At 38.6% G+C, this 24,669-nt stretch overlaps 1 non-coding gene across 1 annotated transcript; it reads left to right on the top strand.

The window, feature by feature from the left end:
* The first annotated feature begins 658 nt into the window (after positions 1–658).
* On the top strand, positions 659–765 carry LOC148580223 (small nucleolar RNA R71). Its single transcript, XR_015895646.1, has one exon. It is a non-coding gene; the product is annotated as a small nucleolar RNA R71 (small nucleolar RNA).
* The last annotated feature ends 23,904 nt before the right edge of the window (positions 766–24,669 follow it).

The raw sequence follows: 24,669 nt of genomic DNA, 5'->3' as shown, positions 1-24,669 counted from the left end.
GCCTTCAAGTAGAGTCTCAATCCTTGAGAGTCTATCTTCGGATGATGGTGAGTTGGGGTTGGAGGGATGAGAATGGCCATTTTGGTTTTGATATGGATGTTGAGAGGTGTTGTTAGGTGGGTGCTGATATGATCTCTGTGTGGAATATTGGTGAGCCGCATTGTTGTTGGGGTTGTGACGTCTCTGATCTTGGCCTTGATCTTGTTGATTTCCCCACCCAAAGTTTGGGTGGTTTCTCCAACCAGGATTATAAGTTTTGGAGTATGGATCATGGGTCTGCCTAGGTGAGTTTCCAATGTAGTTGGCTTATTCCTGATCACCCTCTGCTTCTGCATTCACTCCTTCTTGGGTTGCTGATGAGGTGGTGATTGCTGCCACTTGGTTCCTCTTCATCTTCTTGGTAAGGTTAGCCAGATGCTTGTTGATCATCTTGTTTTGGGCCAGCAGTGCATCCAGGTTGTTTAGCTCTATTACTCCTCTAGTGTTGCCTCTTTCAGAAGTATAGAAGTAGTCATTCTCAGCTACAATCTCAATGACATCTATGGCTTCTTCAATGGTCTTCTTCTTGTTCAGAGATCCCCCAGATGAGTGGTCTACTGCCTTCTTTGATTCATAAGAAAAACCTTCATAGAAAATGTGTAACTGCACCCAATCATTGAACATATCTGGCGGGCACCTTCTTGTCAAGTCCTTAAACCTCTCCCATGCTTCATAGAGAGTTTCACCATCTTGTTGCATGAAGGTTTGTACCTCAGCTCTCAACCTGTTGATCCGTTGAGGAGGATAGAATCTCGCCAAGAATTTGTTCACCACATCTTCCCAGGTTCTTAAGCTCTCCTTCGGGAAGGATTCCAGCCATTTAGATGCTTTGTCCTTGAGTGAGAAGGGAAACAGAAGTAGTCTATAGTTGTCAGGATGAACACCATTAGACTTCACAGTATCACATATCCTCAGGAATGTGGTGAGATGTTGATTTGATCTTCTTGGACACCTCCTCCGAATGAACAGTTGTTCTAAACAAGGGTGATGAGCTGTGGCTTTAGTTCAAAGTTATTGGCATGTATGGTTGGCTTTTGGATGCTACTTCTACAGTTTCCTGGGTTTGGATTCATGTAAGATCCCATAACTTTTCTCTCTTGCCCAGCATGATGCGCTGGACCTTCTCTACCATGGTTGTGGGCCTCTTTTTCATGATGGTTCTCCATATTCTCATCCATGTCTGGTTCAAAGTACTCCTCCTCTTCCTCAGCACCAACAACTCTCTTTCTTCTTGCTTCCCTCCTTAGTCTAAGGAAGGTTCTCTCAGGTTCAGAGTCAAAAGAAGTTGAAGCCCCACTTCTTCTACCTGTCAAACAACCAGCAAGACCAAAGTAAAAGGGAGATAAAGAGTATTCTTGTTAAAAATGCTATTAGTGTGAGTGATGCAATATATCAAACAGTTAGTGGTTTAGTGAACTAAATTGTAACAAATAAGAGAACACCACAAACGGGTAGGGGTAACGGAAAGAAAATAACTGAAACTGATAGTGAATCAATCAAACAGAAATTAAATCAAACAAAAGAAAAATGCTTAATCTAGTTATCCACCAATTTAATCATTGTTGATACAAAATCAATCCCCGGCAACGGCGCCATAAACTTGATGCACGGAAACTTATCTCTCAACAGATTTTCCTCGGCAAGTATACCGAATTGTCGTCAAGTAAAAACTCACAATAGAGTGAGGTTGAATTCCACAGGGATTGATTGGTCAAGCAACTTATATTTGAGGAATGTTCTAGTTGAGCTAAGCAGAATTTGATTGGAGAATTGCAGGAAATTAAATGGCAGGAAAATAAATGGCAGAAAATGTAATTGCTGGAAATAAAAGACTGAATGTAAATAACGGAAAGTAAATTGCAGAATCTTAAATGGGGAATGGGGAAGACGAACATAAAAGTAAATGGCAGAAAGTAAAGAGAATGGGTAAGATCAGAAATGGGGGGTTCATTGGGCTCATGAGATATTGTATTCTCCGGATCAAGTTCATTCTCATCTCTTCCTCAATCAATGCATTCATTGATCTCCTTAGCAATCTTAAGTGATTGGATTCCAATTCCTTGGCAACCCAATCTCTCAAATCTTGATCAATAGCCAATTCCTTGGTCTAATTGCTCATGAGAAGAGATGAAGTATGGTCAATGATCATACCACATTTATTCCCAAATCAAAGTATTGGTAGGATTATATGTCACCATATCCATCCAAACCCAAATTTAGTCCAACATGAGAAAGCATTTCTAGCATGATCTCTTCATTCCACTTCCAAGGTCCGAAGAGATCCAAGTATGAATAGCTTCTTTTCCAAGATAACTACCCAATAGGATGAAGATTGAAAGTTTTCTAGTAAAATCAAGAGAAAAGAAAGAAGAAGAATAATGAAAACTATTATTGATCCATCAAATTACAACAGAGCTCCCTAACCCAATAAAAGGGGTTTAGTTGTTCATAGCTCTGGGAATGGAAAGCGTAAGTGTAAAGTACATTATGAAAACTAAAACTAGAAGTTACAGAGAAAGTAAAATATACAAAGTGTAGTTCTCTAAAATGCCAAAAGCTCCTCTGCTAGTTCAAAACTACTCCTATATATACTACTCTTCAGCTCTTCTAGTTGGCTCTTCAAGTCTTGGATATGGGCCTTTGGATCTTTAGTTGAAGCAGTTGCAGTCTTCAATGGGCTCAGCTTTGCTTGCAGAGAAAGTGTGAGTTAGGCATGGATGTTGTTTAGGATGTTAGTGGTGTCAACGTTAAGTGAAAATGTGGGTTCGAGAATGTTAGTGACGATCACCTTTTTCACTAACGTTCCTAACCCAAGATGGTCCACGTTAACTTCAACGTTAGTGGCACTAACATGACCACTAACGTTGCTTCTTGGTCCTTCGCAAACGTTATTTGCATTCACCTTTTCCAATAACGTTTGCTCGTTGCCCTTCCTCCCTACGTTAGAGTCCACGTTAGTGTAGCTAACGTGACTCCTAACGTGGGAATGCCTCAGCCTCGAGAGCGTTAGTGACACTTACCTTTGTCACTAACACTCCAAACGTCCCTCCTCACGTTAGTGCCTCAAGTTAATTGTATTACCGTGGCCACTAACGTGGTGGTGATTGCCATCTCCAACGTTAGTGACAGAGGTGAGTGTCACTAACGTTGGCTCATCAATTCTTTCCTCCATGTTAGCTTCTATGTTAATGTAACTAATGTTGCAACTAACGTGGCTAATGGTGGCTTGGTCCAACGTTAGTGACAAAGGTGAGTGTCACTAACGTTGGCACTTCTTTGTTCCTTCCACGTTAGAGTTCACGTTAATGTAATTAACGTGACTCTTAACATGGCTAAGTGTTCCCCTTTTTCCAACGTTAGTGGCATTCACTTTTACCACTAACGTTGGAGCTTTACTTTTCCTCCATATTATCTTCCACGTTAATGTAGTTAACGTGGCAACTAACATGGGTTATGATGGCTCACAAAGGCGTTATTGGCGATCACTTTTCTCATTAACGTTGCAAGTTAGCTCCCATTCCACGTTAATGGTCACGTTAGTTAGACTAACGTGGCTATTAACGTGGCATCTTCCTTGCTTCCTTTGTCCTGAAATCAAGCAAGTAAAGTGCATCAAAGCTAGGTTCTAACTCATGAGATTATGCATCATCTATTTTATCACTCAATTCATGCATAATTCTCAAAAAATCATATAAAATTCACAATGTTTGCTTGAATCAAGATGTAAGTGATTATCTTCCCAAAACTTGCTTATTAACTAAGAAAATGCATGAAACTACACTAAAACAGTAAAGAAAAGGTCAGTGAAACTGGCCAAAATACCCTGGCATCAGGAGGTAATAAAGATCTTAAGCCAAGGTGCACTCTTTTCCTTGAGAAGGTTTTTTAACGAGGCACCAAGCCAAGAACTATGAACTGCCTGACTTAGAAGGGTAAACACCCACATGTATATATTTTTCCTATTTGTCTACTTTTTATTTGGAATAAAACTTTTCAGATTTCTTCTACAAAGCCTCTCTACAGGTCGGCAAGGTGAAAAACAAATTCATCGCCCGACCACGATGAAAACCGAATTCATCGTGTGATATCAACAAAGGTCGACAAAAGTGAAAACCAAATTCACTGCTTGATCAAAACAAAGCTACAGGTCGGCAAGGTGACGATCAAACTCATCGTCTGACCACGACAAAATCGACAAAGTTATAAAAAATAATCCATAAGCTGAGGCCTGGCCAGCCCTGACTAAAAAATGGATTACTAGAAATAACTTATGAACGGACCGACATAAAGAAGTCAGACCAATCAACCAAAGCAATAAAAAGTTATAAAAAGCAAATCCATAGAAAGAGGCCTGACGAGGTCTGAGAAAAAATGGATTGCTATAACTTGGGATGAACCAACATGAAGAAGTCAGACCAGACTGATCAAAACGACAAAAAAGTTATAAAAAGTAATCCATAGAAAGAGGCCTGATCAGCCCTTATCAAAAGTGGATTACTAGAAATAACTTAGAAGAGATCGACATGAAGAAGTCGGCCCAGGTCGATCAAAAGCGACAGAGTTATAAAAAGTAAATCCATAAAAAAGAGATCCGGTGAGATCCAAATTAAAAATGGATTACTAAAAATAACTCGTAAGACTCAATGAAAGAAGTCGACAGGCAGAAGGCGTGCGCTAGAAGGGACACAGCTCGACCCAATGAAAGCCACGACCTCTCCCGAAATCAAATCACAAGTGTTCTATGAGAATACTAAAAAGAATAGTCTAACAAGGCTTGCCTCAAAAAGTCAGTTAGATCAAGACAGGAAAGAATCCAACACTAAGGAAATCAAAAAAGAGCTCGGACAGCGAAAAGCTCCAACACTCTTAAAGATTCCTGGAAATGCGAAAGATTGCAAACAAAACACATCAAGAACAAAAGCAAAGCTACTATAATCAACACTCAGATGGCCACCCGAAGGTCGACCTTAAGAGTTCAAAAGGCATTTATTTTTCCAAATAAAGTTGCTAAGGAAAAAGCAACTACAAAGTCACAGTCAAACAAAATTTATCAAAATAAGAGTTCAAAAGCCCACAAGCCTGGCTATACAAAACACATTAAAGATACATAAGCAAAAACTACAAAGGATTCAAGGATTCTCCAGTGGCGGCATCTCGAGGCGAAGGAGGACGAGTCTGGAGGGGGACAGCATCGACGGTCCCATCCGACCGGTTCAGGATCTGAACATCAGGATCCGAATCAGGGTGGTCGACCTCAGCTGCAGGAGTTGAAGAAGTTGGGGCAACAGAAGCCTTGGTGGATGGCACAGGAGGTGGATCTACATCATCATCATCTTCATCCAGAGCAGGGACAATCTTTCCATTTTCCACAATATTATCCAAACTGAAGAGAGATAGGTCGAGCTCGGGAGCAAGAACTCGGACCTGATCCTTCAAATTCTCATAAGCAGAAGTCACACTGCCCACGAGATGACGCTGGAGCTCAGCATAATCAGCCCGGGCAGATTCCAACCTCTCCCTAAGCTCTATCATCTCACCATAAGTCAGGACATATCTCTCCTTATGCTTCTGCGCCATTTCCTCAGCCAGATTTGCAGAAGCCACCGCAGTAGTAGCTCGAGTCTTTTCACCTTGCAACTCTTTTTCCAGCTTCGCCACCTTAACCTCGATCTCCTCCGTTAACCCCTTGATTCTGTCAAATTCTGATTTGGCCCCCTCCATAAAAGCCTTTGTTGCATGAATGGGAAGGTCATGAGTATTTCGGAATAAGGATGCTCCCATGTGTGCCATCTAAATACTACTTCGGGTAATGAAGTCCAAATGACGAAGAATGGATACATCATCAGTAGGAACAACACCATAAGGAGCGATTGTTTTATCAACAAACCCAATAGCATCAATGTCAGGGGCATCCAAATTAAAAGGCTCGACAGTCCTCTGTCTTTTTGGAGGAGGGACGGCAGGGGGAGAAGAGGTAGCAGCAGAAGTTTGGGGAGGATCAACCAAATAGACCTGAGGAGTAGGAATCATCCTCCTCGCCCCATAAGTGCTCAAGATCGACTTCTTAGGAGGAACCTGAGAAGATCCTTCCCTAGCGTCCTTAGCTGAGATGTTCTGGGCAGCTGTAGCTTTTCTTGCCTTTTTAAAGGCATTCATAGAATCATTATTCTTAGCCATCTTTGAAAAAACACATAAAAAACAAGTTACAAAACTGGAAGAAAAAGAAACAAAAAGCAAGTAAACAAAGAAAAAGAAAGTCGACCACTACCTGATAAACCCCATATTTAGGGTTTATCTTGTGTTGAATTTAGAGGGTTTTATCTTCTTTTCCCACATTTATCCAATGAAATAGCATGGTTTTATAACTTCTTCTTTAATTGTGCTTAAGAGTGAAAACATAATTTTTAGGTCTTGAAAAGGCTAAATTTAATTCACCTTGATTCTATTAGATGCCTTGATATGTTTGTTAAGTGATTTTAGATTTAGGAGGCAAGGATTGGATCAAAGGAATGAAGAAAAAGCATGTAAAAATGGAGAAGTCATGAAGAAATGAAGGAATCGCAAAAGCTGTCAAGCTGATCTCTTCGCACTTAATCGACCATAACTTGAGCTACAGAGGTCCAAATGATGCGGTTTCAGTTGAGTTAAAAAGCTAACATCCGGGGCTTCAAAATGATATAAGATTTGCCATAGTTGCAATATGTTTAGGTGGCACGCACATGACATGTACGCATACACGCCGATTTGCACGTGATTCACTAAAAGCAAATTAGTGGCCAGCGAATTCAAAAGCCTTGTGGGCCCAATCCAACTCATTTCTGATGTTATTTGACCCAAGGATTGAAGAGGGATGAGACAACTAGTCATTAGTTTAGTTTTGTTTTAGTTTTAACATGCTTTTAGTTAGTTTCTAGAGAGAGAAGCTCTCTCTTCTCTCTAGAATTAGTAGTAGGTTAGATTTAGATTAGGAATTCTTAGATCTAGGTTAATTTCATGCTTTGATCTACTTTTCCTTTTGCAATTCTTCTTCTTCAACCTTTCCACTCTCTAGTTTAGTATTTAATTCATGTAATTCTCTACTTTTATGTTGATGCACTTTTGTTCTTCTATCTCTATTTCAATGCAATTTATGATTCATGTTCCTTTATTGTTGATTTGATTTGTTGTTGTTTAATTCCTTGCAATTGAGTAGCGTAGATTTACTTTCCTTTCTATCTTACTATGTTTTCCTTTTATACCTTCCAAGTGTTTGATGAAATGCTTAGTTGGATTTTAGTCTAGATTTACATTCCTCGCAATTTTACTATGCTTTCCTTTTATGCCTTCTAAGTGTTTGATGAAATGCTTGGTTGGATTTTAGAGTAGAATTTTATTCTCTTAGATTGGGAAGGTAACTTAGGAGCTCTTGAGTTACTAATGTCCAAGTGATTGATGGTTGGGAGCCATTAACTCTAGCTCTCACTAATTAATTTGGTGTAGAACTAGGACTTATGGACTTGGATTGACATAGCTCACTTGACTTTCCTTTACTATTAGTTAGGGGATGACTTAGTGGGGTTGATCCTTTCCAATTCTCATGTTGTGGTTAGTGATTAGGATAGAGATCCTTGACCACCAACCTTTGCCAAGACCTTTTTAGCTATTAGTTTATTTTCATTGTCATTTACATTTCATGTCTCTTATCCCAAAAAAACCCCAAAATACCTCATAACCAATAACAAGACACTTCGTTGTAATTCCTAGGGAGAGCGACCCAAGGTTCAATACTTCGGTTTATAAATATATGGGTTTGTTTTAGTGACAAAAAATCTTTTGTATGAAAGGATTATTGATTGGTTTAGAAACTATACTTGCAACGAGAATTTATTTGTGAATTCTAAACCACACAAAAGTCCAATCATCAAAATGGCGCCGTTGCTGGGGAATTACAATGGTGTTGTGTTATTGGTTATTGTATATATGTGAATAGTGTGAATATGTTTGCTTTTGATAGTTCTTGCTAGTTTTAGGATTTGGTTTTGTTTGTTTCTTATTTGATTTTATTTTCCTTTTCTCTTGTTATCATGAATTCTCACTTTGGCTATGAGTTTAGTTCTAATTATGTTGTAGGAAATGAGGACTATAATGAGAATGTGTATCAAGGATGGGATAACCAAAGGTGGGAGGAGCCATATGCATATGATCAATCCTCTTGGCAACAACCTCCACCAATTCACTATGAGCAAGAGCCATTCTATGATGCATACCAATCTAATGGCTATGGTGAGTCTCCTTGTGATTTTCAAGAACCACCACCATATGCCTATGAGTCATATCCTCAACATGAACCTCAACCACACTCACAAGCCTATTTTCACCAAACACCTCCACATGACCTTGATCCATATCTACCATACCAACCACCTTTTGAACCACATGAGCCATACATGGAACCACCATTCCAAGATTACTACTCCCAAGAACCACCTCAACACACACCACCATACCCTTACCAAGAAGAACCAATTTCCTATCATGAACCATTTTTCCATGACAATGAACCCTCTTATCCACTCCAATCCCCAATGGATGAAATCATTGGCCTTATACTTCAAGGGCAAGGAGAAATACAAAGGGAGACACTAGAATTTGTGGCTACCTTGACCAAGGTGGTAAGCATTTTAGCCTCCTAATGCTTGAGCACTCAAAGCACTCCCATGGTCACATATGGAGAATTAGTTGAAAAGCATAGCATGAAGGAGTGATTGGAAACTCCGGTGGAAAATGAGGAATGTTGTTTTGTATTAGAGCAATTGGAGGAGCCTATGATCATTGAAGAAGAGGAAGAAGTGGTTGAAGACTTAGGAGATGCGGAACCTCCTTGGAAACCTAGAGTTAAAGAGAACCTCTCCAAGAAGATTGAATTTGATGTTGAGGAGGAAAGTGCACAACTTCCAAAATAATTATTGAATGAAGACTTGGAAGGAGTGGAGCAAGAATTGAGTTCCCTTGGTGATGAAGATCATGCATCTAACCTTCTTGGTGGTGAATCCTTTGAATTTGACGAACCTTCTCCCAATGAGATAGAAAGCAATGCGGAGGTAGATTTCTCTTAACCTCCCATTTATGATTTAAGTGAAGGAGAAGAGTTGGATGAAAATAATGAACAAAGGATTGAAAGTGAAGAAGTTTGTGAAGAGGTGGAGGCAATCAAGGAAGAATATAAGGGAGTAGAGCTTGCAAGGACATTGGAGATACCTCTCCCCAAGCCATTACCATCTATTCTTTCATTCAAGTGGGTAAATTCCTTATACTTAAGCTTTATTATTCCCCTTGAATATGGATTGCTTGAGACAGATGGTCAACTTAGATATATTTGTGGCATTAAGAGCAAAAGGGAGATGGCTAGTGGTTGGAAATATCATTCTAGGTTCATGATGGCTACACGTTCAAAGCTTAATTGCAACGGTTGGTGTAGAACTAGATTGCTTGGGTCTAGGATGTTGTTTGGGGGCTTCTTTGAGAATTCTAAGGTCATGCCACCCAATTGGAATCATGATGATCAACTTGAATATGGGTGATGAGAGGACTATTGTGTGGTTTAGAAATTCACAAATGAAATCTTCGTTGCAAGTATAGTTTCTAAATCAACAATAGTCCTTTCATACAAAAGATTGTTTGTCACAAGTAACAAACCCTTAAATTTATAAACCGAAGTATTGAACCTCGGGTCATTCTCCCTAGGAATTGCAAACAAATATTCTTGTTATTGGTTATGAGGTATTGTTTGGGGTTTTTGGAAAAATAGGCAAGAAATATAAATGGCAAAGGAAATAAACTAACAACTAACAAAGCTCTTGGCAAGGTATGAGAATTAGAAGTCCTATCCTAGTTATCGTCCTCAATTGTAACCACAAATTATCCATTGCTACCACTTAGTTAACCTCTAACCATGGAGGAAAGTCAAGTGGATGAATTAACTTGATTCCACAAGTCCTAGGCAACTCCCAAGGGAAAGACTAGCTTTAGTGGTATCCAAATCAATTAGCAACTTCTAATTATCAATCAACAAGGGAATTAGATAACTCAAGCGTCACTAATTACTCTACCATAGCCAAGAGGAACAAAATCTACACTAAAATCCAACCAAGTATTTCGTCAAATACTTGGAAGGCATAAAAGGTAAGCAAAGTAAATTGATAACAACAATGAAATCTAACAACTACTTATTGCAAGGAATTAATAACAACAATCAAAAGGAACACAATTATTATGAATTACCTCAAATTGAATTGGAAGAAAATAGAAGGAACAAGAGTAGATCTATAATAAAGCATAGAAACAACATAAAGAAAATTACAACAAAAGAGTATAGGAATCATAAATGCAACAACAAAGAATTGAGAAGTGAGAGCTTCTCTCTCTAAAACTAACTTTTCCTCTAATAATTAAACTAAACTAAAATAATGTGTGAAAGTATCTAAAAGTATGTTGATTCCCCTTCAATCCTTGCCTTAAATAGCATCAGAAATGAGTTGGATTGGGCCCACAAGGCTTTAGAATTCGCTGGCCACTAATTTGCTTTTAATGAATCACGTGCAAATTAGTGTGTGCACGCACATGCCGCGTGCGCGCCCCCTAAACATGATGTAACTATGGCAAATCTTATATCATTTCGAAGCCCTGGATGTTATCTTTCCAACGCAACTGAAACCGCATCATTTGGACCTCTGTAGCTCAAGTTATGGTCGATTAAGTGCGAAGAGGTCGGCTTGACAGCTTTTGCGATTCCTTCATTTCTTCATGAGTTCTCCATTTTTACATGCTTTTTCTTCATTTCCTTAATCCAATCTTTGTCTTCTAAATCTGAAATCACTTAACAAATATATCAAGGTATCTAATGGAATCAAGGTGAATTAAATTTATCTATTCTAAGTCCTAAAAAGCATGGGTTCACTCTTAAGCACAATTAAAGGAGAAGTTATAAAACCATGCTATTTCATTGGATATATGTGGAAAAAGATGATAAAACCCTCTAAATTCAACATAAGATAAACCCTAAATATGGGGTTTATCAATGGGTGTCAAAACAAAGTGTGGGATCCCGGATCGCACAAGGAGGATCAACTTTGGGAGCCCCAAGCTTGTGAAGAACTCCATCACACTTGGTGCAACAAATAAGAAATCATGGGGCACAATGGAGAACCAAGCATTGGTGGGAGTTCCAAGATGAATTCAAGCACAAGCCACCTTGAGAGGAGCTCCACATAAGTCCAAATTAAGGACAATAAACAAAAGTGCTAGGTGGGAGACACCCCACCATGGTAACTTCTTTTCATTTTCTCTTTTTGTACATATTGGTAATTAGTTTAAATTCATGTTTTTGGTTGATTTGTTGAGTATAATTGGTAGTTTAGTATGTTAAATAAGGTTTTATGGTATTTTGGTAGCTGTTTGGAGGTTTAGAATGCTTGGATTGGTGCAAAAACATAGAAAAAATAAAACAAAGCACCATCCGCGCGTATGCGCACTGCGTGCGTACGCGTCCGTCAAGCATTTTCGCCTACCCACGCGGACGCGCCATGTACACGTACGCGTGGATTGAGAAATTCCACCCCCAAGCCAAAAACCCGAGAGTTTTGCGAACGCTGTGCGCACATTGTGCCTTTCGCACAAACCAACTCGCGCGTACGCGCACATGACGCGTACACGCCATTCTCAAAATAAGCCATCAACCCGGACGCGCCATGTGCACGTATGCATCGCATCCATTGCACCACCATCCTCGCGCGCGTGCCATGCGCGCGTACGCGTGGATGTCCTTCCTTAACTACATTTCTTTATTTTCTTCTTTCCATTTCTTTCCTTCTCCTTTCTTCTTCCCTTCTTCTACCCTTCATCCAACACTTCCAAACACCATTGATAACCATTTATTTTAGTTAACTAACTAGTTTGTTTGTTAGTTGATTAGTTAGTTTTCATTTCATTTTCTCTTTTTCATTGTAAGTGTTGGATTATTATTCTTGTTTACCATTAATTGCTGCTGAGTACTAAAAAAGGATGTTGTCTTCACATCATTATGTTTATAATCTTTGTTGGATTCTATTGTTGAGGTTATATTTTGCTACTTGGTTTTAAGTTCTTCATGCTTACCTCTTGAGAATACCAAGTGATGAGAATTGCCTTCGCGCTTGTAACTCTTCTTGAATTGCATGATTTGGCCACCATGTGATTTGAACCCTATTCTTTGATTAGGCAATCTCTTGACATTGGATGGTGTGCATTTACTTCAATGCATTGTATTCCATGATCATATGTATCCATACGCTTTTAGCTTGAATGCTTTCATGCTTCTTTAATGCTTGTTTTACCTTACAAGCTTACTTAAAGCATCTCAAGCACACTAGAATAAGTGAAGTGCATGCTCCTTTTCTGACATCACTTTTAGGCTGATGAGTGTTCTAAAAGGCACAATTTAGAATTTACACACCTATTTGTCATTATTGTCACACTAATCCACTCACTCCATTCTAGTTAATTACCTCATTCCAACAATGTATGCTTCCTTGCTTTTGTATTTTCTTATCTTATGGTGTTATATTTTTGTTTTTTATGAATGATGCACTACAAGCAAAAATGGGAGCAGAAGAAAAAAAACACGCAGCAACTGGTTGACCTACCGGCTGAAGGTAGCAATCCGGAAAGTCGTCGTACCCCCTTGCTCATCTTTGAGTGCACCAAGGATGGTGCAAACTTTTAAGTGTGGGGAGGTCATCCGACCATTCGGTGATTTTGGGTGACAAGTTTCTAATCTCAACACTTTTGCATTTCATTTTAGGTTTTTAGGATTTTCACTTTCATTTTCTTATTTTTGCATATATATACACAATAAGCTTAGTCAAAGTAATGACATTTTTCAAGATTTCTATCTATAGGGCACCTCAATTGATTTGTGTGAAAACTTTTCATAAAACTTGCTTGAATCATATATATATTGTGGAACATCATGTTTTGAACAAAGAACACAAGCTTGTGAGATTTGAGCCTAATGGTGTGGTTACATCTTATAACCACTTATTTTTCCTTCTTGTGTGCATTACTCTCTTTCTATGATTGTAATCTTTGACTTGTTTGATTCTTTATGTCCATTATTTTGTATATTCATGCACTTATATGATTGAGGCCATCATTTTATTTAGCTCACTTACCCAAAAAGCCTTACCTTTTATCTTCCTTTGTTAGCCAATTTAAGCCTACGATTAACCCGCTTGTTTTTTCATTTTAGCACATTACAAGCCCTAAAGCAAAAAACAATAAATGTCCTTTATTTGGATCTTTGATTGGCTTAGGCTAGTATGTGTGTGTATCATTCAAGTGTGGGAGACTTGGGACATTGGTTGAATAAAGAGCGTAGTTTTGTATTTTTGTTATAAATATTGGGAATTGGGTACATGCTCATGTGTTAATTAAATATATAGACCTTATGCATTGATGTTCTTGTATATAGTTTGAAAGAAAAAATGAGAAAAACAAAAGGAAAAAAAATAATAAAAGCGAAAAAAAAAAGAAAAAAGGAAAAGAAATAAAAAAGGGACAAAAATGCCCCAAAAGAAGTGAAGTTCAATAAAATCAATGCATATGTGTTGAGAAATGAAAAGAAAATGCATGAGTATGTGAAAAAAGTGAAAAATAGATAGTTAGGTTAGTTTGAATTGTATAGGATGTCATAGGTTAGGTGAGAAGTTTAAGTTGATCAAAGATTCGAATTTCAAGCTCACTTCACCAAATATGCATCCTACCTTGACCCTAGCCCCATTACAACCTATGAAAGACCTCATGATAAGTGTATGCATGCATGAAATATTTGTTGATTGTTAGAAGAAAAACAAATCTTATAAAGCATGAAATAGGGGATAATTCAGTGAATCAACCCTAAACACTTGATCGAATAGAGTGCAAACACATCCGGTAAGGGTTCGATTGCTCAATTACATGTTTTTCCACCTATGATCATCACTCTTCATGCAAGTTTGTAAAAATATTTAATAACTCAATTCAATTGTGGATTAGACTTGCTAGTCCTAGGCCCTTGTGAATATATGTATTCTTGAAAATTCATTTATTTTGACCAAGCAATTGCATTCATGTAGATAGATGCATATAGTTTAGGTTGCATTTAGATTAGTTTACATTGAATAAATGATGATGCCCTTTGCTTTCTCATGGTTTAAGCATGAGGACATGCTTGGTTTAAGTGTGGGGAGGTTGATAAACCCCATATTTAGGGTTTATCTTGTGTTGAATTTAGAGGGTTTTATCATCTTTTCCCACATTTATCAAATGAAATAGCATGGTTTTATAACTTCTCCTTTAATTGTGCTTAAGAGTGAAAACATGCTTTTGAGGTCTTGAAATGGCTAATTTAATTCACCTTGATTCCATTAGATGCCTTGATATGTTTGTTAAGTGATTTTAGACTTAGGAGGCAAGGATTGGATCAAAAGAATGAAGGAAAAGCATGTAAAAATGGAGAACTCATGAAGAAATGAAGGAATCGCAAAAGCTGTCAAGCCGATCTCTTCGCACTTAATCGACCATAACTTGAGCTACAAAGGTCCAAATGATGCAGTTCCAGTTGCGTTGGGAACCTAACATCCGGGGTTCAAAATGATATAAGATTTTCCATAGTCGCCGATTTGCACGTGATTCATTAAAAGCAAATTAGTGGCCAGCGAATTCAAAAGCCTTGTGGGCCCAATCCAACTCATTTCTGATGCTATTTGACCCAAGGATTGAAGAGGGATGAGACATCTAGCCATTAGTTTAGTTTTATTTTAGTTTTAACATGCTTTTAGTTAGTTTCTAGAGAGAGAAGCTCTCTCTTCTCTCTAGAATTAGGAGTAGGTTAGATCTAGATTAGGAATTCTTAGATCTAGGTTAATTTCATGCTTTGATTTACATTTCCTTTTGCAATTCTTGTTCTTCTACCTTTCCTCTCTCTAGTTTAGCATTTAATTCATGTAATTCTCTACTTTTATGTTGATGCACTTTTGTTCTTCTATCTCTCTTTCAATGTAATTTATGATTCATGTTCCTTTATTGTTGATTTAATTTGTTGTTGTTTAATTCCTTGCAATTGAGTAGTGTAGATTTACTTTCCTTGCTATTTTACTATGTTTTCCTTTTATGCCTTCCATGTGTTTGATGAAATGCTTGGTTGGATTTTAGTGTAGATTTACATTCCTTGAAATTTTATTATGCTTTCCTTTTATGCCTTCAAAGTGTTTGATGAAATGCTTGGTTGGATTTTAGAGTAGAATTTTATGCTCTTGGCTTGGGAAGGTAACTTAGGAACTCTTAAGTTACTAATGTCCAAGTGATTGACGGTTGGGAGCCATTAACTCTAGATCTCACTAATTGATTTGGTGTAGAACTAGGGCTTATGGTCTTGGATTGACATAGCTCACTTGACTTTCCTTTACTATTAGTTAGGGGATGACTTAGTGGGGTTGATCCTTGCCAATTTTCATGTTGTGTTTAGTGATTAGGATAGGGATCCTTGACCACCAACCTTTGCCAAGCCCTTTTTAGCTATTAGTTTATTTTCATTGCCATTTACATTTCATGTCTCTTATCCCAAAAAACCCCTAAAATACCTCATAACCAATAACAAGACACTTCATTGTAATTCCTAGGGAGAATGACCCGAGGTTGAATACTTCAGTTTATAAATATAGGGGTTTGTTTTAGTGACAAACAATCTTTTGTATGAAATGATTATTGATTAGTTTAGAAACTATACTTGCAACGAGAATTCATTTGTGAATTCTAAACCACACAAAAGTCCAATCATCAATACCCAGCTCAGTTCGAACAAGGGAAGGGTCCCCTAAAGCTTTCTTTGTGTCAAGATAGGGGGACTGCCCCCAAATCTCCTCTAAAACATTAACAAAAGCTTGCTCGACCTCATCAAGCATCTCCCACAAATATCTAGACACCACCACATTCTTTTGCCAACATAAAGGGAAGGCAGGTTCATTGTTCAACTCTAAGAAAAATGGTCAAGTTCCCTCAATAGCTCGGACCTTAAAAAAATAGTTCTTAAAATTTCTAAAGGACTCGTCATACATAGCAAACAATTTATGTCCTTGAGCAGATCGGAAAGAAATCCAATAAGATTTCTTTTTTGTCATCCCAGGTTTGGTCAAGACAAAGAGATAAAGAAAGAGAGTTTGAGAAGGCTTGACATCTAGATCTTGGCAAAGCAGCTGAAAGATCTTGATAAAGCCCAAGGAGTTCGGATGAAGCTGGGATGGGGCTACATTACATGACCACAGAAAATCGGTCTCAAAATAGGTAAAAGGAAGGGTAATGTTCATTTGACTAAAAAAGTAATCGTAAGCGTAAAAGAAGGGGCGTTCCCCTTGGGTCAGAGAAGGGAAACAAACCCTCTCGTCAGAGTCCGGCGCTACCAGCTCATAGTTCTTCTCCTGATCCCTACTACTACAAATCCAGTGATGTTTCCTAAGCTCCACACAGTATTGAGAATTGACCACCGAGACGCACATCAAGACGAGGGAGTCCAGCCAGTCAGACATGCCCTCAGGAACTTTGGAGGAGGTCTCAACAATATTTTGGCGAGAAGACGTGGGTTAACTAGTCCTACAGTAAGAAAAAGGAAAATGGTTACTAATCAATCAGCTCGGGTAAATCAACAAAACAGCTTGGGCAAACACGGATATAACTCGATCTAAGGCGTACAGGACAAAAAAAGTAACAAAAGGAAACCCTAAGACTCAAACTAAGGTCCAATGGCATCCTTTGGAGGCAGTAACATAGTAAGGTTTCAGGAAAATCTACAGCTTACGTCCCGACATCTCTCAAGCAATAAAAAGAAGAATTCGAATAGCGACACCTCAAAAAAAGAAAGATAATCACAAAATCTCATCAAAGCTACTATCTTTTTACAGTCTATCAGCAAAGGAAACTACCAACATCAAAACATGCCAAGTGGAAATCATCAAAGACGCAACCTTTTTTCAGAATCAAACAAGTCATTATTTCAAAAAGCTTCAAAATCAAAGAATACAAAAATAGTAACAACATGCAAAGCCCTAAAAGTATCAACCATCAGAAAAAGCGAGAAGGTTCATAAAAAAGATGAAGAAACTCCTAGAACACACATTACAACAGCAAACACGCACAGCAAAGGTAGAAAGATCCAAACTTTCTCCAAGTAAAATCAAAACTTCCTCAAAATTAGACATAAAAAGAACGACGTGGAAAAGAAAAGAGAAAGGAAAAAAGACCAACCAGTAGCAGGAAGGAGACGATAAAATGCTGAAAGAGTAAAGCAACGACGAAGCCATGGCGGATGATCACCTTTCAACAAAGCGCCAGCAGTCAGATAAGAGAAATGAAAGGAGAAGAAGAAAACTGAAGCAAAGTCTTTTGGAAGTTCAAAATGAAATACGAAAGAGGGAAACGGCAAAAAAGAGGAGTTAATGGACATTAAGAACCCTCGCACGTTCCCAAGAAGAATACAAACACAAAACGCGCGCGTTGCAACCAAAGGGAGTAAAAGAAAAAACACTTCACATTCAAGAAACTTCAGCAAAAATAAATGCTCGAGCTCGACTTTCCCAAAAAAGGGTCAAAGTTTAGCAACAACACGCCCTCAGAAGAAAGATCAAGCTCGGACAGGGGCACTGTTCATGTCCTGGGTCGAGGTGAACGACCCGGACTTACTGAAGACAAGACAACTTAATTGTTCTGACCAGGATGACCCGACCTCTTTATAAAAGAGGTCGACAAAACTGCTACAGAGGCCCAAGAAGGCCCAGACAGAGGAATACGACCCAAGTCCAAAGGCAGCTCAAGCCTAGAGTGATAAGGGCGGTTCCCTTAAAGATAAAGATAACCCCACTCAAAGATAAGATAAGATAACTATCTAATCTCTAGGAAAGATCATTCTACAACATTATAAATACGCTGGAGCACTCAGGTATAACTCAGACTCTGATTCTACAAAAAACCTGCTTAATACCCTTACTAACTTAAGCATCGGAGTCCCTTGCAGGTACAACCCCCTCCGTTGACGAAGGATCAGCAGCATTGCCAGTCCCACAAGTCGGACGCGACAGCTCTGGCCACCGCCCACAAGTCGAACACGTCATCTCCGACCAGCACAGAAGATCTCGACCGAGATCAACCTACAGTTTCAGGTAACCCTCGGAACAATTATCATGTTAGTAGTATCATTTATACTAGTAAAGTTCATGCTTATCCTTTAGTAATGTAATCTGATGTATCTAGTTTTAGTAATTATCTTCTGAATGATATTTTATTATTAAACTCTAATGAGTCAGCACCCTGTGACATGTGGCTTTCCCCAGAGTTAGCCACCACGTGTTTCCTTTATTGCTCTCCAAGAAAAGGTTTCTTAAGAGAAAGTAAGAAATACTTGTGTTCTAACACATCTAGCTTCAGTAATTATCCTTTCTTGAGATATTTTTACACTAAACTTTAGTATAATGCTTATCCAAACCCCACGTTCTCCCATGTATCATCAATACTATCATTTTCACTTTCTAAAAAAGTTAGAATTCGAAAATCACCATGAGAGAAAGTGAAAGAACTTCCATGAAACTTCCATGAACACCTGAGCTTCAACCTCCGTTCTTTTTCAAACTAAAACCCTATCAAAAATCTAATCCGACCAAAGTGTTCATCTCTTCCTCCTCTTCATTTCTATGACAATTTTCAAGGAGTAAATCAAGGTATGATGGCTGCTCCTCCTCCTTGAAGTTTCAGCCATGGTGGAGAAATCAAGCTAATGATGTTTTCTTCATATTTTCTCTTAGGATCTTTTGTTCACTCACCATAAGCTCTAAGAAAATGTGATTTCTAGCTGCTTTAAGGTGAGAATAACCTTCTTTTCATTATCATTAAGCTTCAGCCTTCATGGTTTATATGGTTCTAAAGTTGTTTTTAATGTTAAAATAGGCGTAAAAGTGCTTTTGGAAGCTTGTTTTGGGTTCAACTTTTGGGCAGCAGCAAAGGAGGTAAGGTTTGGTAAAATAATCAATGATTAGTTGTGTTCTTGAAGTGCTAAATCAGATCTTGTTGCTTGAGGCTTGATTTTGAGTATTTATGTGATGGTTTGATCATGAGATCTTGTTGTTTAATGCTTGAAAATCAAATTTTTGATGGTTTTGAAGTTGTTGTTGTTGCTGCTGGAAAATGTGGCTTTCCAGCCATGAAATTCATGATATCTGATGTGTTTTTTATGTGTATTTGATGGCTGAAACGTTGCTCTTTGGTTTGGTCAAAATCAGGTAAAAATTGGTTACCGAAAAGTTTGAAAAACTGGTTGAAAATCAAGCTGAAATCTGATGAACTTTTGAAAAAATACTTTTGGTTTTTGGAAGGATGTGAAAACATTTATTTTGATGATATTGAGGTCCAAATGCAATTACTGAAAAGTTTAGGATTGAAAGTTAATTAAAGAAAAGTTACGGGGCCAAAGTGCAAATATTAAAAGTTAAATGGTCAAATACAATTTCCAAAAAGTTTAGGGGTCAAAATAAAATTTTTGAAAGTTGAATAAAATATTATTATTTTAATATTAAAATATTAAAAATATTATTTTAGTAATAATATTATTTTATTAATAATAATAAAATATTGATAAAAAGGCAGGTTTTCCTAAAAGCCTCAGGAAGGCAGCGTTGAGTCTAGAATTTCTTAATTCTCTTTATTAAACACCTAAGAAAAGGTATAAGAGAAGGTATTGAGGTATGTCAGGTAACGAAAAGGGATTTAGAAACTTTCACACATGTTAGAAAGGAAAAGAGTTAAAAGCTATATAGTTATGTGTTTGACCTCACAAAATAAGTAGAGAGTTGTTATTCCTATAGGCCAAAGTTCACCTACAGTGAATATCAATTGTGTATCTCAGGGTGTTGCTTCTGTAGAGAGTTGTTATTCCTTGTTGCTCTTCTGATGGTGACCTCAGAGCGGTTGCTAGTGGGCAATATAGAGCTCCCAATGAAGTCCAGCCAGCCTCTGGCGACTGGTTTGAGATCTCCTCTTTTGATTTGGTTCGGGGCACCCTTTGTGTTGGTTGTCCATTTAGCTCCAGGGAGACATATGTCCTCTAGGATCTTGTCCAAGTTCAGGTTTGATCTCATCATTCTCCTATTAAAGGAGTCTGGGTCATCTTGTAGTTGAGGCAGCTTGAAGATCTCCCTTATTTTGTCAGGGTGGGTGTGAACAATCTTCCCTCTAACCAGAGTTCTATATTCATAGAATACAATTCCCGCTATTCTCTGCCTGTCCGTCTGCCACAAATTTGCGTAGAATTCCTAAACCATGTTTCTTCCCACCTTTGTTTCAGGATTAGCTAGGACTTCCCAGCTCCTGTTTCGAATCTGCTCTTGGATCTCTGGATCTTCGTCTTCTTTCAGATCGAATTTAACTTCTGGGATCACTGACCTTAGACCCATTATTTTGTAGTAATGGTATGAATGTTCTTTGGTTAAGAACTTCCCTTGATTCTAAAGTGGTTTTGGAATATTCTCTTTCTTGCCTCTTGAGTTGGTTTGTTTTCCCTTAGGAGCCATGATCTTGGTGGGTATTGGCTTAGTGATCACGGATAAACACACCAAACATAGAGGTTTGCTTGTCCTCAAGCAAAAGAAAAGAAAGGAGAGGGATATGAGGAGAGCCAAGTCCGAATTGTGGAGGTAGGGAAGGAGGCCGAACTAGGATTTAAAGGGAAGGGGGTTGGTTTTTCGAAAATTTTGAAGAAGATATGATAAAAGATATGATTTGTAAAAGATAAGTATGATAGGAAAAGGATGCACTTTAAAATTTAAAAGATATGAATAATATGGAAGATATTTGAAAAAGATAGCTTTATTTTGAAAAAGATGTTGTGAAGATTTGAAAAAGATATTGATGAGTTGAAAAGATTGTAGAAGAAAAAGAGATAGATTTGTTTTGAAAAGGGTTTGAAAATAATTTGAAGAGGATAAAGAAAAAGGATTTATGAATTAAGATACATTTGATATCTTTTGAAAAAGGATTTGAAAAATTAGCATTTGTAACATGTTTGTGCAAGAAATCATGAATTGAAACATAAAAAATGGAAAAAATTTGAATCGACAATGAAATTGCCTATTCCCCACAATCCCGGCGTTAAACGCCCAACTGCTGCATGTTTTGGGCGTTTAACGCCCAACTGGTGCTTGGTCTGGGCGTTTAACGCCCAGCTGTTGCTTCCAGCTGGCGTTAAACGCCAAAAACTCTTTTGTCATTGGGCATTTTTCTGAACGCCCAGGATGTTGTAAATCTGGCGTTAAACGGCCAGAAGCTGCTTCTTTCTGACGTTTAACGCCCAGATGGCTATCTCTACTGGCGTTAAACGCCCAATAGATGCTCCTTTTGGGAGTTTAACGCCCAATTGTGCCTCTTACTGGCATTTTCTTGCCAATGAGCTCTTTTTTCCTGTTTTGTGCTCTGAATCCTTCTGTAGCCCTGTGAACTTATGCAATTGATTCTTTACCTTGTTAATATTGAACTTATATGCTTTAAAAATAAATAAAATGAAGAATAGAATAAAATAAAATAACAGAAAGAGTTTTGCTAATGGCTGGGTTGCCTCCCAACAAGCGCTTCTTTATTGTCTTTAGCTGGACCTTGCTGAGCTTTTTAATCTAGCCTCAGCCTTGAGTATTCTTGCTCAACATTGCCTTTAAGATAATGTTTGATTCTCTATCCATTAACAATGAACTTCTTATTAGAATCAATGTCTTGAAGCTCCACATAGCCATATGGTGACACACTTGTAATCACATATGGTTCCTTCTACCGGGATTTTAGTTTCCCGGGGAATAGTCTGAGCCTAGAGTTAAACAGCAGAACCTTCTGTCCTGGTTCAAAGACTCTAGATGACAGCTTTCTGTCATGCCACCTTTTTGCTTTCTCTTTGTAAAGCTTGGCATTTTTGAAAGCAGTGAGTCTGAATTCCTCTAGCTCATTCAGCTGGAGCAATCTTTTTTCTCCAGCTAATTTGGCATCAAAGTTTAGGAATCTGGTTGCCCAGTAGGCTTTGTATTCCAGTTCCACGGGCAGATGACAGGCCTTACCATACACAAGCTGGTATGGAGAGGTCCTTATAGGAGTCTTGAATGCTGTTCTGTAAGCCCACAGAGCATCATCCAAGCTTCTTGCCCAATCCTTTCTACGGATACTTACAGTCCGTTCTAGGATTCTTTTTAGTTCTCTGTTAGATACTTCAGCTTGCCCATTTGTCTGTGGATGATATGGAGTTGCCACTTTGTGGCTAATTCCATATTGGACCATGGCAGAGTAAAGCTGTTTGTTGCAGAAGTGAGTGCCCCCATCAATGATTAGTACTCTAGGGACACCAAACCTGCTGAAGATATGTTTCTGGAGAAACTTCCGCACTGTCTTAGTATCATTAGTGGGTGTGGCAATGGCCTCTACCCATTTAGATACATAATCGACTGCAACCAGAATATAAGTGTTTGAGTATGATGGTGGGAAAGGCCCCATGAAGTAAATACTCCATACATCAAACAACTTTATCTCCAAGATTCCTTGTTGAGGCATGGCATAACCATGAGGCAGATTACCAGCTCTCTGGCAACTGTCATAGTTACGTACAAACTATTGGGAATCTCTATAGAGGGTAGGCCAGTAGAAGCCACATTGGAGGACCTTGGAGGCTTTTCGCTCACCTCCGAAATGTCCTCCATATTGTGACCCATGACAATGCCATAAGATCTTTTGTGCTTCTTCTCTAGGCACACACCTTCTGATTATTCCGTCTGCACACCTCTTAAAGAGATAGGGTTCATCCCACAAGTAATACTTTGCATCAGTAATTAATTTTTTCTTTTGTTGCCTGCTGTACTCCTTGGGTATAAACCTTGCAGCTTTATACTTTGCATTGTCTACAAACCATGGTGTTTCCTGAATGGCAAACAAATGCTCATCCGGAAAGGTTTCAGAGATTTCAACAGAGGGAAAGGACGCCCCTTCTACTGGCTCTATCGGGGACAGATGATCAGCCACTTGGTTTTCTGTCCCTTTTCTGTCTCTTATTTCTATATCAAACTCTTGCAGAAGCAACACCCATCTTATGAGCCTGGGTTTTGAATCCTGCTTTGTAAGTAGATATTTAAGAGCAGCATGGTCAGTGTACACAATCACTTTTGATCCTACTAAGTATGATCTAAACTTGTCAATGGCATAAACCACTGCAAGCAATTCCTTTTCTGTGGTTGTGTAATTTTTCTGGGCATCATTTAAAACACGGCTAGCATAATAAATGACATGCAGGAGCTTGTCGTGCCTCTGCCCCAATACTGCACCAATGGCTTGGTCACTCGCATCACACATTAATTCGAATGGTAATGTCCAGTCTGGTATGGAAATAACTGGTGCTGTGACCAGCTTAGCTTTCAGAGTTTCAAACGCCTGCAGACACTCTGTGTCAAACACAAATGGCATGTCAGCAGCTAGCAGATTGCTCAGAGGTTTTGCAATTTTTGAAAAATCCTTTATAAACCTCCTATAGAATCCTGCATGCCCCAGAAAGCTTTTGATTGCCTTAACATTGGCAGGTGGTGCTAATTTTTCAATTACTTCCACTTTAGCTTGATCTACCTCTATTCCCTTGTTTGAAATTTTATGCCCAAGGACAATCCCTTCAGTCACCATAAAGTGACATTTTTCCCAGTTTAAAACCAGGTTTGTCTCTTGGCATCTTTTCAGAACTAGTGTTAGGTGATCAAGACAGGAACTGAATGAGTCTCCATATACTGAGAAGTCATCCATGAAGACTTCCAGAAATTTTTCCACCATATCAGAGAAGATCGAGAGCATGCATCTCTGAAAGGTTGCAGGTGCATTGCACAGCCCAAATGGCATCCTTCTGTAGGCAAATACTCCAGATGGACATGTAAATGCAGTTTTCTCTTGATCTTGGGGATCTACTGCAATTTGGTTGTAACCTGAATAGCTATCCAAAAAGCAGTAAAAATCATGACCTGCTAGTCTCTCTAGCATCTGGTCTATGAATGGTAAAGGAAAATGATCCTTTCTGGTGGCTGTATTGAGCCTTCTGTAGTCAATACACATGCGCCACCCTGTAACTGTTCTTGTAGGAACTAGTTCATTTTTTTCATTATGAACCACTGTCATGCCTCCCTTTTTGGGGACAACTTGAACAGGGCTCACCCAGGGGCTATCAGAAATAGGATAAATAATCCTAGCCTCCAGTAACTTGGTGACCTCTTTCTGCACTACTTCCTTCATAGCTGGATTTAACCGCATCTGTGGTTGAACCACTGGCTTAGCATCATCCTCCAATAGGATCTTGTGCATGCATCTAGCTGGGCTTATGCCCTTAAGGTCACTTATGGACCACCCAAGAGCTGTCTTGTGTGTCCTTAGCATTTGAAGTAGTGCTTCCTCTTCCTGTGAATTCAAAGCAGAGCTTATGATCACTGGAAAAGTGTCACCTTCTCCCAGAAATGCATATTTCAGGGATGGTGGTAATGGTTTGAGCTCGGGTTTAGGAGGTTTTTCCTCTTCCTGAGGAATTTCCAGAGGCTCTTT

This window comes from Arachis ipaensis, chromosome B10, assembly GCF_059453495.1.
Source record: "Arachis ipaensis isolate K30076 ecotype BB chromosome B10, ASM5945349v1, whole genome shotgun sequence".
Taxonomy (NCBI): Eukaryota; Viridiplantae; Streptophyta; class Magnoliopsida; order Fabales; family Fabaceae; genus Arachis; species Arachis ipaensis.
This window is presented reverse-complemented; position numbering and strand designations above follow the sequence as displayed.